Here is a 15,175-nt window from a genome sequence, read left to right as displayed (position 1 = left end):
TTATATAGGTTATATTTTAAACAGTAAGTTGTCCTGCGGGAGTTACAGCCATGATCCTGGGGTCCTGGGATCAAAACCCATGTCTGGCACCCTACTTGGTGGGGAGTCTGTTTCTCCCTCTCTCTCTGTATTGTGCTATATCCATCCATATGTTCCTCTCTCTTTCAAATAAATTAAAAAAAAAAAACTTAAAAAAAGTTAGGGCTAGAGGGAACATACTTTAAAAAGGTAAATTCTGAAAAACCCACAGCTATATTCAACATTTTTTTCCAATTTATTTATTTTCAGAAAAACATTATTTATTATTTTTTCACCACATCCAGTGCTCCATGCAAGCCATGCCCTCCATAATACCCACCACCTGGTACCCCAAACTCCCATCCCCCCGCCACTTCAAACCCCTCAGACTGTTTTTCAGAGTCCATAGTCTCTCATGGTTCACCTCCCCTTCCAATTTACCCAAATTCCCTACTCCTCTCTAACACCCCTTGTCCTCCATGCTATTGGTTATGCTCCACAAATGTGTGAAACCATATGATAATTGACTCTCTCTGCTTGACTTATTTCACTCAGCATAATCTCTTCCAGTCCCGTCCATGTTGCTACAAAAGTTGGGTATTCATCCTTTCTGATGGAGGCATAATACTCCATAGTGTATATGGACCACATCTTCCTTCTCCATTCATCCGTTGAAGGGCATCTTGGTTCTTTCCACAGTTTGGCGACCGTGGCCATTGCTGCTATAAACATTGGGGTACAGATGGCCCTTCTTTTCACTACATCTATATTTTTGGGGTAAATACCCAATAGTGCAATTGCAGGGTCATAGGGAAGCTCTATTTTTAATTTCTTGAGGAATGTCCACACTGTTCTCCAAAGAGGCTGCAGCAACTTAAACACCCTCCAACAGTGTAAGAGGGTTCCCCATTCTCCACGTCCTCTCCAACACATGCTGTTTCCTGTCTTGCTAATTTTGGCCATTCTAACTGGTATAAGGTGATATCTCAATGTGGTTTTTTTCCCAATTTATTTATTTTCAGAAAACCAGTATTCATTATTTTTTCACCACACCCAGTGCTCCATGCAAGCTGTGCCCTCTATAATACCCACCACCTGGTACCCCAACCTCCCACCCCCCCGCCACTTCAAACCCCTCAGACTGTTTTTCAGAGTCCATAGTCTCTCATGGTTCACCTCCCCTTCCAATTTACCCAAATTCCCTACTCCTCTCTAACGCCCCTTGTCCTCCATGCTATTGGTTATGCTCCACAAATGTGTGAAACCATATGATAATTGACTCTCTCTGCTTGACTTATTTCACTCAGCATAATCTCTTCCAGTCCCGTCCATGTTGCTACAAAAGTTGGATATTCATCCTTTCTGATGGAGGCATAATACTCCATAGTGTATATGGACCACATCTTCCTTATCCATTCATCCGTTGAAGGGCATCTTGGTTCTTTCCATAGTTTGGCGACCGTGGCCATTGCTGCTATAAACATTGGGGTACAGATGGCCCTTCTTTTCACGACATCTGTATCTTTGGGGTAAATACCTAGGAGTGCAATTGCAGGGTCATAGGGAAGCTCTATTTTTAATTTCTTGAGGAATCTCCACACTGTTCTCCAAAGAAGCTGCACCAACTTGCATTCCCACCAACAGTGTAAGAGGGTTCCCCTTTCTCCACATCCTCTCCAACACATGTTGTTTCCTGTTTTGTTAATTTTGGCCATTCTAACTGGTGTAAGGTGATATCTCAATGTGGTTTTAATTTCAATCTCCCTAAGGGCTAATGATGATGAGCATTTTTTCATGTGTCTGGTAGCCATTTGTATGTCTTCATTGGAGAAGTGTCTGTTCATATCTTCTGCCCATTTTTTGATGTGTTTGTCTGTTTCGTGTGGGTTGAGTTTGAGGAGTTCATTATAGATCCTGGATATCAACCTTTTGTCTGTACTGTCATTTGCAAATATCTTCTCCCATTCTGTGGGTTGCCTCTTTGTTTTTTTGACTGTTTCCTTTGCTGTGCAGAAGCTTTTGAACCTTCTCCAGAATAGACCACATACTGGGTCACAAATCAGGACTCAACGGATACCAAAAGACTGAGATGATTCCCTGCATATTCTCAGATCACAATGCTTTGAAACTGGAGCTCAATCACAAGGAAAAGTTCCGAAGGAACTCAAACACCTGGAAGCTAAAGACCACCTTGCTTAAGAATGCTTGGATCAACCAGGAGATCAAAGAAGAACTGAAACAATTCATGGAAACCAATGAGAATGAAGACACTTCGGTCCAAAACGTATGGGATACAGCAAAGGCGGTCCTAAGGGGAAAATATATAGTCATCCAAGCCTTGCTCAAAAAAAAAATTGAAAAATCCAGAACACACCAGCTGTCTCTACACCTTAAAGAACTGGAGGATCAACAACAAATTAAACCAACTCCACACATAAGAAGGGAAATCATCAAGATTAGAGCTGAGATCAATGAGGGAGAAACCAGAGATACAGTAGAACGTATCAATGAAACTAGAAGCTGGTTTTTTGAAAGAATCAATAAGATCGATAAGCCACTGGCTACACTAATCCGAAAGAAAAGAGAGAAATCCCAAATCCATAAAATTATGAATGAAAAGGGAGAGATCACAACTAACGCCAAGGAAGTAGAAACAATCATCAGAAGTTATTACGAACAGTTATATGCAAATAAGCTTAGCAACCTAGATGAAATGGATGCATTCCTGGAAAAATATAAACTACCAAAATTGAACCAGGAAGAAATCAACAACCTAAATAGACCGATATCTAATAACGAGATTGAACCATGATCAAAAATCTCAATGTGGTTTTAATTTGAATCTCCCTGACGGCTAGCGATGATGAACATTTTTTCATGTGTCTGATAGCCATCTGTATGTCTTTATTGGAGAAGTTTCTGTTCATATCTTTTTCCCATTTTTTGATATGCTTGTCTTTTTTGTGTGTGTTGAGTGTGAGGAGTTCATTATAGATCCTGGATATCAACCTTTTGTCTGTACCGTCATTTGCAAATATCTTCTCCCATTCCGTGGGTTGCCTCTTTGTTTTGTTGACTGTTTCCTTTGCTGTGCAGAAGCTTTTGATTTTGATGAAGTCCCAAAAGTTTATTTTCGCTTTTGTTTCCTTTGCCTTTGGAGACATATCTTGAAAGAAGTTGCTGTGGCTGATACCGAAGAGATTACTGCCTATGTTCTCCTCTAGGATTCTGATGGATTCCTGTCTCACGTTGAGGTTTTTTATCCATTATGAGTTGATCTTTGTGTACAGTGTAAGAGAATGGTCGAGTTTTATTCTTCTACATATAGCTGTCCAGTTTTCCCAGCACCATTTATTGAAGAGACTGTCTTTTCTCCACTGTATAATTTTTCCTGTTTTGTTGAAGATTATTTGCCCATAAAGTTGAGGGTCCATATCTGGGCTCTCTATTCTGTTCCACTGGTCTATTTGTCTGTTTTTATGCCAGTACCATGCTGTCTTGTTGATCACAGCTTTGGAGTAAATCTTGAAATCACATAGCGTGATGCCCCCCCATTTTATTTTTGCTTTTCAACATTTCTTTAGCGATTCGAGGTCTCTTCTGGTTCCATACAAATTTTTGCATTATTTGCTCTACCTCTTTGAAAAAACCGGTGGAATTTTGATCGGAATAACATTAAAAGTATAGATTTCTCTAGGCAGTACTGACATTTTAACAATGTTTATTCTTCCGATCCAAGAGCATGGAATGGTATTCAATCTTTTGTGTCTTTTTCAATTTATTTCATGAGTGTTCTGTAGTTCTCGAATACAGATCCTTTACCTCGTTTGTTAGGTTTATCCCTAGGTATCTTATGGTTCTTGGTGCTATAGTAAATGGAATTGATTATCTAATTTCCCTTTCTGTATTTTCATTGTTAGTGTATAAGAAAGCCACTGATTTCTGTTCATTGACTTTGTATCCTGCCACGTTGCTGAATTGTTGTATGAGTTCTAGTAGTTTGGGGTGTAGTCTTTTGGGCTTTCTGTATAAAGAATCATGTCATCTGTGAAGAGAGAGTGTTTGACTTCTTCATTACCAATTTGGATACATTTTATTTCCCTTTGTTGTCTGATTGCTGTTGCTAGGACTTCTAATACTATGTTGAACAAGAGTGGTGAGAGTGGGCATCCTTTTCATGTTCCTGATCTCAACGGGAAGGCTGCAAGTTTTTTTCCCATTGAGAAGGATATTTGCTGTGGATCTTTCATAGATAGATTTGGTGAAGTTCAGGAATGTTCCCTCTATTCCTATACTTTGATGTGTTTTAATCAGGAACGGTTGCTCGATTTTGTCAAATGCTTTTTCTGCATTGATTGAGAGGACCATGTGTTTCTTCTTTGTTCTTCACATTGATTGATTTGTGAATGTGGAGCCTTCCTTGTAGCCCAGGGATAAATCCTACCTGGTCATGGTGGATAATCTTTTTGATGTGCTGTTGAATCCTTTTGGCTAGGATCTTGTGGAGAATCTTAGCATCCATATTCATCAGTGATATTGGTTTGAAATTCTCCTTTTTGGTAGGGTCTTTGCCTGGTTTGGGGATCAGGGTAATGCTGGCTTCATAGAAAGAGTCAGGAAGTTTTCCTTCTGCTTCAATTTTTTGAAACTGCTTCAGAATAGGTGTTATTTCTTCCTTGAAAGTTTGGTATAATTCCCCAGGGAATTCAGGTCCTGGGCTCTTGTTTTTGGGGAGGTTTTTGATCACTTCTTCAATCTCGTTACTAGATATTAGTCTATTCAAGTTGTCAATTTCTTCCTGATTCAATCTTTGGAGTTTATAGTTTTCCAGGAATGCATCCATTTCATCTAGGTTGCTTAGCTTATTGGCATATAACTGTTGATAATAACTTCTGATGATTGTTTCTACTTCCTTGGTGTTAGGTGTGATCTCTCCCTTTTCATTCATAATTTTATGAATTGGGGCTTTCTCTCTTTTCTTTTGGATTACCCTGGCTAATGGTTTATTGATCTAATTGATTCTTTAAAAAAAACAGCTTTTAGTTTCATTGATACATTCTACTGTACCTATGGTTTCTACCTCATCGATCTCAGCTCTAATCTTGATTATTTCCCTTCTTATGTGTGGAGTTGGTTTGATTTGTTGTTAATTCTCCAGATCTTTAAGGTGTAGAGACAGCTGCTGTGTTCTGGATTTTTCAATTTTTTTGAGGGAGGCTTGGATGGCTATGTATTTCCCCCTTAGCACAGCCTTTACTGTATCCGATAGTTTTTGGACCGAAGTGTCTTCATTGTCATTGTTTTCCATTAATTGTTTCAGTTCTTCTTTGATCTACTGGTTGATCCAAGCATTCTTAAGCAAGGTGGTCTTTAGCTTCCAGGTGTTTCAGTTCCTTCAGAACTTTTCCTTTTTTTTAAGATTTTATTTATTTATTTGACAGATCATAGGTAGGCAGAGAGGCAGGCAGAGAGAGAGGAGGAAGCAGGCTCCCTGCTTAGCAGAGAGCCCAATGTGGGGCTCGATCCCAGGACCCTGGGATCATGACCTGAGCCGAAGGCAGAGGCTTAACCCACTGAGCCACCCAGGCGCCCTGAACTTTTCCTTTTGATTGAGCTCCAGTTTCAAAGCATTGTGATCTAAGAATATGCAGGGAATCATCTCAGTCTTTTGGTATTGGTTGAGTCCTGATTTGTGACCCAGTATGTGGTCTATTCTTGAGAAGGTTCCATGTGCACTTGAGAAGAATGAGTATTCTGTTTTTTGAGGGTGGAATGTTCTGTATATATCTATGAGTTCCATCTGGTCCAGTGTGTCATTCAGTGCTCCTGTTTCTTTGATTTTCTGCTTCAATGATCTGTCTATTTCTGAGAGAGGCGTGTTAAGATCTCCTATTATTAATGTATTCATATCATTATGTTTCTTTATCTTGATTAACAGTTTTCTTATGTAGTTGGCTGCTCCCATATTGGGGTTATAGATATTTAAAATTGTTAGATCATATTGGTGGAAAATCCCTTTAAGAATGATGTAGTGTCCTTCTGTATCCCTGACTACAGTCTTTAGTTTAAAATCTAATTTATCTGACATAAGAATCGCTACCCAGGCCTTTCGGCCCATTGGCATGAAAAATCTTCTCCATCCCTTCACTTTCAGTCTGGGTGTATCTTTAGGTTCATAATGGGTCTCTTGTAGACAACATATGGTTGAGTCCTGTCGTTTTATCTAATCTGGAACCCTGTGCCATTTTATGGGTACATTTAGGCCAATCACTTTGAGAGTGGTTATTGATAGATATGTTTTTATTGAAATCGTGTTACCCTAAGTCTTTCTTTCTCTATATTGTCTCTATATTTCTGTTCAATGCTATTCTTAGGATTTTGCCTCTTTTATAGAACCCCCCCTTAATATTTCCTGCAGTGTCAGCTTGGTGGTTGCATCGTCTTTTAAGCCTTGCCGGTCTTGGAAACTCTTTATCTGTCCATCCATTTATGCAACTTGATGGATAAAGTATTCTTGGCTGCAAGTTCTTCTCATTTAATGCCCTGAATATGTCTTCCTATCCCTTTCTGGCTTGCCAGATCTCTGTGGGCAGGTCTGACATTATTCTGATTGGCTTTCCTCTGTACGTAGGAGCCTCTTTGTCCTAGTGGCTGTCAATAGATATACCTATAATTATGATTCCTCAATTTGACTATCATGTACCTTGGTGTTTTTTGGAATGTATAATCTTGGGTAGATACCGTTTGGCCTCTAGTACATGAATGCTGGTTCCATTCACGAGATTTGGAAAATTTTCATGAAGAACTTTTTCCACTATATCTTCTAGACCTCTTTCTTTCTTCTCCCCTTCAGGGATTCCAATAATTCTGACGTTGGGATGTTTCATGGCATCATTTATTTCCCTGATTCTGTTTTCGTGGCTTCTAAGCTGTTTGTTCCAAGCTTCCTCCTGATTCTTTCTCTCTGTCTGTTTGTCCTCCAGATCACTAATTCTATGTTCTGTCTCAGTTACCCTAGCTTTGAGAGAATTTAGATTAAATTCGAACTCATTGAGAGCCTTATGAAGTTCATCCCTGGTAGCTTTCAGCTCAGCCCTAACATTGTGAACATCCTGTCTGGTCACTTTCAATTTGGCCCTAATCAATTCCATTTGGTCATCCATGGCTTTCTCCAACCTTGCTATTGCCTGGATGATTGTTAGCCTGAATTCTCTTTCTGACATATTGTCTAGGTTGATAGCCATTAGCTCTGTTCCAGAAGGTCCATCCTCTGTGTTTTTCTTCTGTTGGGCATTCCGCCTCCTAGTCATTTTGATGAGAGATGACTGAACAGATGTAGCTGGATGTATCAACCGTGGTGCAATCAAGGTGCACCCTGGAACACTTCTGAGCAATTAGAATTCCCCACCCAAACGAGAGACAAAAGAAAAGAAAAAGAAAAAAGAGAGAGAGAGAGACAGGAAAGAAAGGGAAGATGAAAGATAAGGTTAAGCCCAAATGGGCCCCAATGTACGATTTATGAAGTATATAAACAGAAACAGACAAACAAAAAGACTGATAAAAATATATGATGAGAGAAAAAATATATATATGCAAATAAAGGAAGAACCTCATCAAAAAGAACCCCAAGTGTAAGATTTATATACTATCAGGACAAACACAAAAACACAGAAATACTGGTGGAAGAAAAAGATGGGAGAGTGGTTATAAATTCTCAGTGTGGATGAGGCAGGTTGTTTTGGTTCTTCCTGGATGCATCTTGATATCTTTGTTAAAGGACTCAACTTTCCTAAGATAAAGCGGGATTAAAAATTGGTTTACCTATAGGGGTAGTGTTGATTGGGGAAAGTGGATTACTTTGAAGTTTAACTCTATATGATTATTAGAAAATAAAAATAAAAAGGAAAAAACTAGATTAAACTAAACTAAAATTTAAAAAAAATAAATTCAAAAAATAGAAATGTAAAAGAAAAACACAGGTGTATGTATCAAAAAGTTCAGGTTAGAAGGTTATTATTTGTAATTTTGTATTTGTAATTTTGTATTATCTGTAATTTGATGTACTGGACAGCTCACTGTGATGGTAAATATATTAAAAAATTATCTATATAAAAATAAATGAACCAGAATATTGGGAACAAGTTGAAAATAAAAGTTGTCCTATGAAGTAGTGCTTGTTGTTCTCTTGCAGTGTTTTTTTTTTTCTTTCTTGATTTGTTTTCTGGGGGAGCGGCCTGCCACGTGGGTTTTCAGTCAATGATGTTCCCTAAGTTAAGTCCTCCTGCCCCCCTCAAGGGGGTGGGCTCTGAGGAAACTGGTTTTTTTCAGGCTTTTGTTCTCTGACGGTTTTTGTTTGTTCACTTTTTTTTTTTCTCTCATCTTGACCGCTTTTGATGGTTTTTGTAGTTTTAGAGGAAAACAGACTGCACCCTGACCTCCCTCTCAGAGAGAAGCCTCAGTCTGGCTGCAGATCCCAGATGAGTTCCCCCTTTGCTGCTGGCAGAGCAGGTTCAGAGTTTTGGTCCCTGGGGATGCAGGATCTTTTGCTTGTACTCAAAACCATGGCAGTGGCAGCAGTCTGGGAGCTCCAGACTGCCAAAGAGATTCCAAGCAGCGATCGAACACTGAGATTTTTCTGGTGGCCTCGGCTGGGAATGCCTGGTCTTTCTGGGTCTAAGAGTGCACGGCTTGCACGCACTTCTTTCAGAGGTGGCTATGGGTCGTGTGCGTGTCTCAGGCACTGAGAATGGGGTCCAGGTCCAAAAGCACCAGGCTGGGCTTTTGCACACCTCTGTCAGGGGAGAGATTGGGGCACGTGTCTTAGGCTCTGAAACAATGGCACGGGTCAAAGAGCGCTGGCAGGGCTTTTGTAACTCTCTCAGGGGAGTATGAGGGACGCAAGTGCATATCTCAGGCTGCTACAAATGGCGCATTCTGCCATTGGGCGTCGCTCCCATCCCCTCACAGGAGGCTGAACCCATGCATTCTTGGGCGCGCTGATGGCTTAGGGACCAAGACCTGGTTTCTCTGCCGCACTCTGTCTGGCTCAGCGCCAGGGGAGGCTGTCCTGGGACCGGGGACTTAAGCCCCTGTCCCTAGCTGTCCCAATTCCTCCAATATCCCCCCCATGATCCTTTGCTCTTTTGGAGTGCTTTCAACCAGTCTCCAAGTTAATGCTGGTCCTCAGACGCAGGGCATTCTTGGATTGGGGTATTACTTTCCAACCGGTCACCTCTGGTGTCTCCCTCTCCCTTTTGTTTATCTTCCAATATCAGTTTAATGTTCCCAATCTGCTTTACCTGCCCATTGGCATCTTCTGCCCCTGTAGAGATCCAGACATCTATAATTCTGATCTCAGGCCGATTTCATGGGTAATCAGAGTTCTTTGGTATGTAATCAACTCACTTTAGGGTACATGTTGAAAAGGAGCCTCCTCCTACTTCCCCGCCATCTTATCCTCCCCCAGAACAAATATTGTTTAAAAGTATATACTACAGGAGGAGTCCAAGTTGGTGGAGAAGTAGATAACCTTAGTTTTGTCCAGTGCCGGGAATTCAGCTAGATAGATAGCTATCAAATAATTCTGAACACCTGCAAATTCAACCAGAGATATAAGAAAAGAATAGCTGCAACTATACAAATAGAAAAGCAACCACATTCTGCAAGATAGGAGGTGTGAAGAAGTGAATCTGAGGCAATATATAAGAATATAAACTATGGAGTTGGGGAGGCCTCAGTCAACTACTAGAAAATGATATAGCAGGTGAAGGTAAAATCAGATCTTTTAGAAATCTGTTCCAGTGAGGAACATCCAGTCCTGAAAAATGCCCAAGTGACTAGGCAGAGAAGAACCCTAGGTGGGACACAGTGGTCTCAGGATGCTCATGGGTGACTGAGTGTGACAGAATTCCCAGTCATTAGAGCGGGGAAGCTGCCTGCAATCAGTGAGCCCAGGAGTGGGCTTTCAGCTTGGGGTTGCCATAAACACCAACCACAGCACAGTCCAGCAACTGATCTCTGAGCAGGGGCCCCACAAATAGCATAAATGGTTCCTCCCTGAGAGGAAAGGCATGGGAGTATACAGCAGTGGTATGCAGGGTTAGGGTCTGGAAATGGGGTCACATTCCTAAGATAAAAACACTTGTTTACAACATGGGAGAGCAGGGAGGTGGAAGGAGACCAAAGAGACAGTGTAAATGACTGCTTTTTTTCTGTGTGCTCACCGAGGAGTAGGACTCTGAGATTTCAACTCTGGGGCTGGACATTGGGAAGCAATGATTTTCATTCTCATCCTATAAAGCTGTGAAGAAAGCCTATTGGGGGAAAAAAAAGCCACATAGAGTTAACCAGAGCAGATTAATTAGCTCGGTCCCCTGGCAACAGCAGTACAATTCCACCCAGACCAAGACACTTGAATCAAAGCAATAGGCCACTCCCCCAGAAGATCAGTAAGAACATGCAGCCAACACCAACTGTTGATCAATGAGACCTGTAGAACTCCAGCATTATGGGAATACAGCACATAGAATTCATTTCTTTTTCTTCTCCAAGATCTTGTCTTTAAATTTTTTTTCAATTTATTTATTTTCAGAAAAACAGTATTCATTATTTTTTCACCACACGCAGTGCTCCATGCAAGCCGTGCCCTCTATAATACCCACCACCTGGTACCCCAACCTCCCACCCACCCCACCACTTCAAAACCCTCAGATTGTTTTTCAGAGTCCAAAGTCTCTCATGGTTCACCTCCCCTTCCAATTTACCCAAATTCCCTACTCCTCTCTAACACCCCTTGTCCTCCATGCTGCTTGACTTATTTCACTCAGCATAATCTCTTCCAGTCCCGTCCATGTTGCTACAAAAGTTGGGTATTCATCCTTTCTGATGGAGGCATAATACTCCATAGTGTATATGGACCACATCTTCCTTATCCATTCATCCATTGAAGGGCATCTTGGTTCTTTCCATAGTTTGGCGACTGTGGCCATTGCTGCTATAAACATTGGGGTACAGATGGCCCTTCTTTTCATGACATCTGTATCTTTGGGGTAAATACCCAGGAGTGCAATTGCAGGGTCATAGGGAAGCTCTATTTTTAATTTCTTGAGGAATCTCCACACTGTTCTCCAAAGAGGCTGCACCAACCTGCATTCCCACCAACAGTGTCTTTATTTTATTTACTTTTTTTCCCTCCTTTTAAACGAATTTCTTATTTTATCAACTCATTTTTAAAATCATTTCTCTGATGGCGGGGAACTAGGAGGAGGCACCCTTTCAACCTGCACCCTAAAGTGAGCTGATTACCTTCCAAATATCTCCAATCACCCATGAAATCAGCCTGAGGTCAGAATTATACACGTCTGGATCTCTACTGGAACAGAAGACGCCAGTGGACAGAGTAACTGAGACAGAAAATAGAATTAGTGACCTGGAGGAAAAACAGACAGAGAAAAAGGATCAGGAGGAAGCCTGGAACAAACAGCTTAGAAGCCATGAAAACAGAATGAGGGAAATAAAGAAGGCTGGAGTAGCGATTCTCATATCAGATAAATTAGACTTCAAACTAAAGACTGTAGTCAGAGATACAGAAGGACACTACATAATCCTTAAAGGGACTATCCACCAGGATGATCTAACAATTGTAAATATCTATGCTCCCAATATGGGAGCAGCCAATTACTTAAGAAAACTGCTAATCAAGATAAAGACTAATCGTAGGAGATCTTAACATGCCTCTTTCAGAATTAGACAGATCATCGAAGCAGAAAATCAATAAAGAAACAAGAGCATTGAATGACACATTGGACCAGATGGACCTCATAGATATATACAGAACATTCCACCTTAAAACAGCAGAATACTCATTCTTCTCAAGTGCACACGGAACCTTCTCCAGAATAGACCACATACTGGGTCACAAATCAGGATTCAACCGATACCAAAAGACTGAGATGATTCCCTGCATATTCTCAGATCACAATGCTTTGAAACTGGAGCTCAATCACAAGGAAAAGTTCCGAAGGAACTCAAACACCTGGAAGCTAAAGACCACCTTGCTTAAGAATGCTTGGATCATTCTCTTACACCGTACACAAAGATCAACTCAAAATGGATAAAAGACCTCAACGTGAGACAGGAATCTATCAGAATCTTAGAGGAGAATATAGGCAGTAATCTCTTCGATATCGGCCACAGCAACTTCTTTCAAGATAAGTCTCAAAAGGCAAAGGAATCAAAAGCGAAAATAAACTTCTGGGACTTCATCAAAATCAAAAGCTTCTGCACAGCAAAGGAAACAGTCAAAAAAACAAAGAGGCAACCCACGGAATGGGAGAAGATATTTGCAAATGACAGTACAGACAAAAGGTTGATATCCAGGATCTATAATGAACTCCTCAAACTCAACCCACACGAAACAGACAAACACATCAAAAAATGGGCAGAAGATATGAACAGACACTTCTCCAATCAAGAAATACAAATGGCTATCAGACACATGAAAAAATGCTCATCATCATTAGCCCTCAGGGAGATTCAAATTAAAACCACATTGAGATATCACCTTACACCAGTTAGAATGGCCAAAATTAACAAAACAGGAAACAACATGTGTTGGAGAGGATGTGGAGAAAGGGGAACCCTCTTACACTGTTGGTGGGAATGCAAGTTGGTGCAGCCTCTTTGGAGAACAGTGTGGAGATTCCTCAAGAAATTAAAAATAGAGCTTCCCTACGACCCTGCAATTGCACTCCTGGGTATTTACCCCAAAGATACAGATGTCGTGAAAAGAAGGGCCATCTGTACCCCAATGTTTATAGCAGCAATGGCCACAGTCGCCAAACTATGGAAAGAACCAAGATGCCCTTCAACGGATGAATGGATAAGGAAGATGTGGTCCATATACACTATGGAGTATTATGCCTCCATCAGAAAGGACGAATATCCAACTTTTGTAGCAACATGGACGGGACTGGAAGAGATTATGCTGAGTGAAATCAGTCAAGCAGAGAGAGTCAATTATCATATGGTTTCACTCATTTGTGGAGCATAACCAATAGCATGGAGGACAAGGGGCGTTAGAGAGTAGTAGGGAATTTGGGTAAATTGGAAGTGGAGGTGAACCATGAGAGACTATGGACTCTGAAAAACAGTCTGAGGGGTTTGAAGTGGCGGGGGGGTGGGAGGTTGGGGTACCAGGTGGTGGGTATTATAGAGGGCACAGCTTGCATGGAGCACTGGGTGTGGTGAAAAAATAATGAATACTGTTTTTCTGAAAATAAATAAATTGGGAAAAAAAAAAAAAAGAATGCTTGGATCAACCAGGAGATCAAAGAAGAACTGAAACAATTCATGGAAACCAATGAGAATGAAGACACTTCGGTCCAAAACCTATGGGATACAGCAAAGGCGGTCCTAATGGGAAAATGTATAGCCATCCAAGCCTCGCTCAAAAAAATTGAAAAATCCAGAACACACCAGCTGTCTCTACACCTTAAAGAACTGGAGGATCAACAACAAATTAAACCAACTCCACACATAAGAAGGGAAATCATCAAGATTAGAGCTGAGATCAATGAGGGAGAAACCAGAGATACAGTAGAACGTATCAATGAAACTAGAAGCAATCTATACTTTTAATGCCATTCGGATCAAAATTCCACCGGCATTCTTCAAAGAGCTGGAGCAAATAATCCTAAAATTTGTATGGAATCAGAAGAGACCCCGAATCGCTAAGGAAATGTTGAAAAACAAATATAAAGTTGGTGGCATCACCTTACCTGATTTCAAGCTTTATTACAAAGCTGTGATCACCAAGACAGCATGGTACTGGCATAAAAACAGACACATAGACCAGTGGAACAGAGTAGAGAGCCCAGATATGGACCCTCAACTCTATGGTCAATTAATATTCGACAAAACAGGAAAAAATACACAGTGGAAAAAAAGACAGTCTCTTCAATAAATGGTGCTGGGAAAACTGGACAGCTATATGTAGAAGAATGAAACTCGACCATTCTCTTACACCGTACACAAAGATCAACTCAAAATGGATAAAAGACCTCAACGTGAGACAGGAATCCATCAGAATCTTAGAGAACATAGGCAGTAATCTCTTTGATATCAGCCACAGCAACTTCTTTCAAGATATGTCTCCAAAGGCAAAGGAAACAAAAGCGAAAATAAACTTCTGGGACTTCATAAAAATCAAAAGCTTCTGCAGAGCAAAGGAAACAGTCAAAAAAACAAAGAGGCAACCCACGGAATGGGAGAAGATATTTGCAAATGACAGTACAGACAAAAGGTTGATATCCAGGATCTATAATGAACTCCTCAAACTCAACCCACATGAAACAGACAAACACATCAAAAAATGGGAAGAAGATATGAACAGACACTTCTCCAATCAAGACATACAAATGGCTATCAGACACATGAAAAAATGCTCATCATCATTAGCCCTCAGGGAGATTCAAATTAAAACCACATTGAGATACCACCTTACACCAGTTAGAATGGCCAAAATTAACAAAACAGGAAACAACATGTGTTGGAGAGGATGTGGAGAAAGGGGAACCCTCTTACACTGTTGGTGGGAATGCAAGTTGGTGCAGCCTCTTTGGAGAACAGTGTGGAGATTCCTCAAGAAATTAAAAATAGAGCTTCCCTACGACCCTGCAATTGCACTCCTGGGTATTTACCCCAAAGATACAGATGTCGTGAAAAGAAGGGCCATCTGTACCCCAATGTTTATAGCAGCAATGGCCACAGTCGCCAAACTATGGAAAGAACCAAGATGCCCTTCAACGGATGAATGGATAAGGAAGATGTGGTCCATATTCACTATGGAGTATTATGCCTCCATCAGAAAAGATGAATACCCAACTTTTGTAGCAACATGGACGGGACTGGAAGAGATTATGCTGAGTGAAATCAGTCAAGCAGAGAGAGTCAATTATCATATGGTTTCACTCATTTGTGGAGCATAACCAATAGCATGGAGGACAAGGGGCGTTAGAGAGGAGTAGGGAATTTGGGTAAATTGGAAGTGGAGGTGAACCATGAGAGACTATGGACTCTGAAAAACAGTCTGAGGGGTTTGAAGTGGCGGGGGTGGGTGGGAGGTAGGGGTACCAGGTGGTGGGTATTATAGAGGGCA

The sequence above is a fragment of the Neovison vison genome, chromosome 12 (assembly GCF_020171115.1).
Source record: "Neovison vison isolate M4711 chromosome 12, ASM_NN_V1, whole genome shotgun sequence".
Taxonomy (NCBI): Eukaryota; Metazoa; Chordata; class Mammalia; order Carnivora; family Mustelidae; genus Neogale; species Neogale vison.
This window is presented reverse-complemented; position numbering follows the sequence as displayed.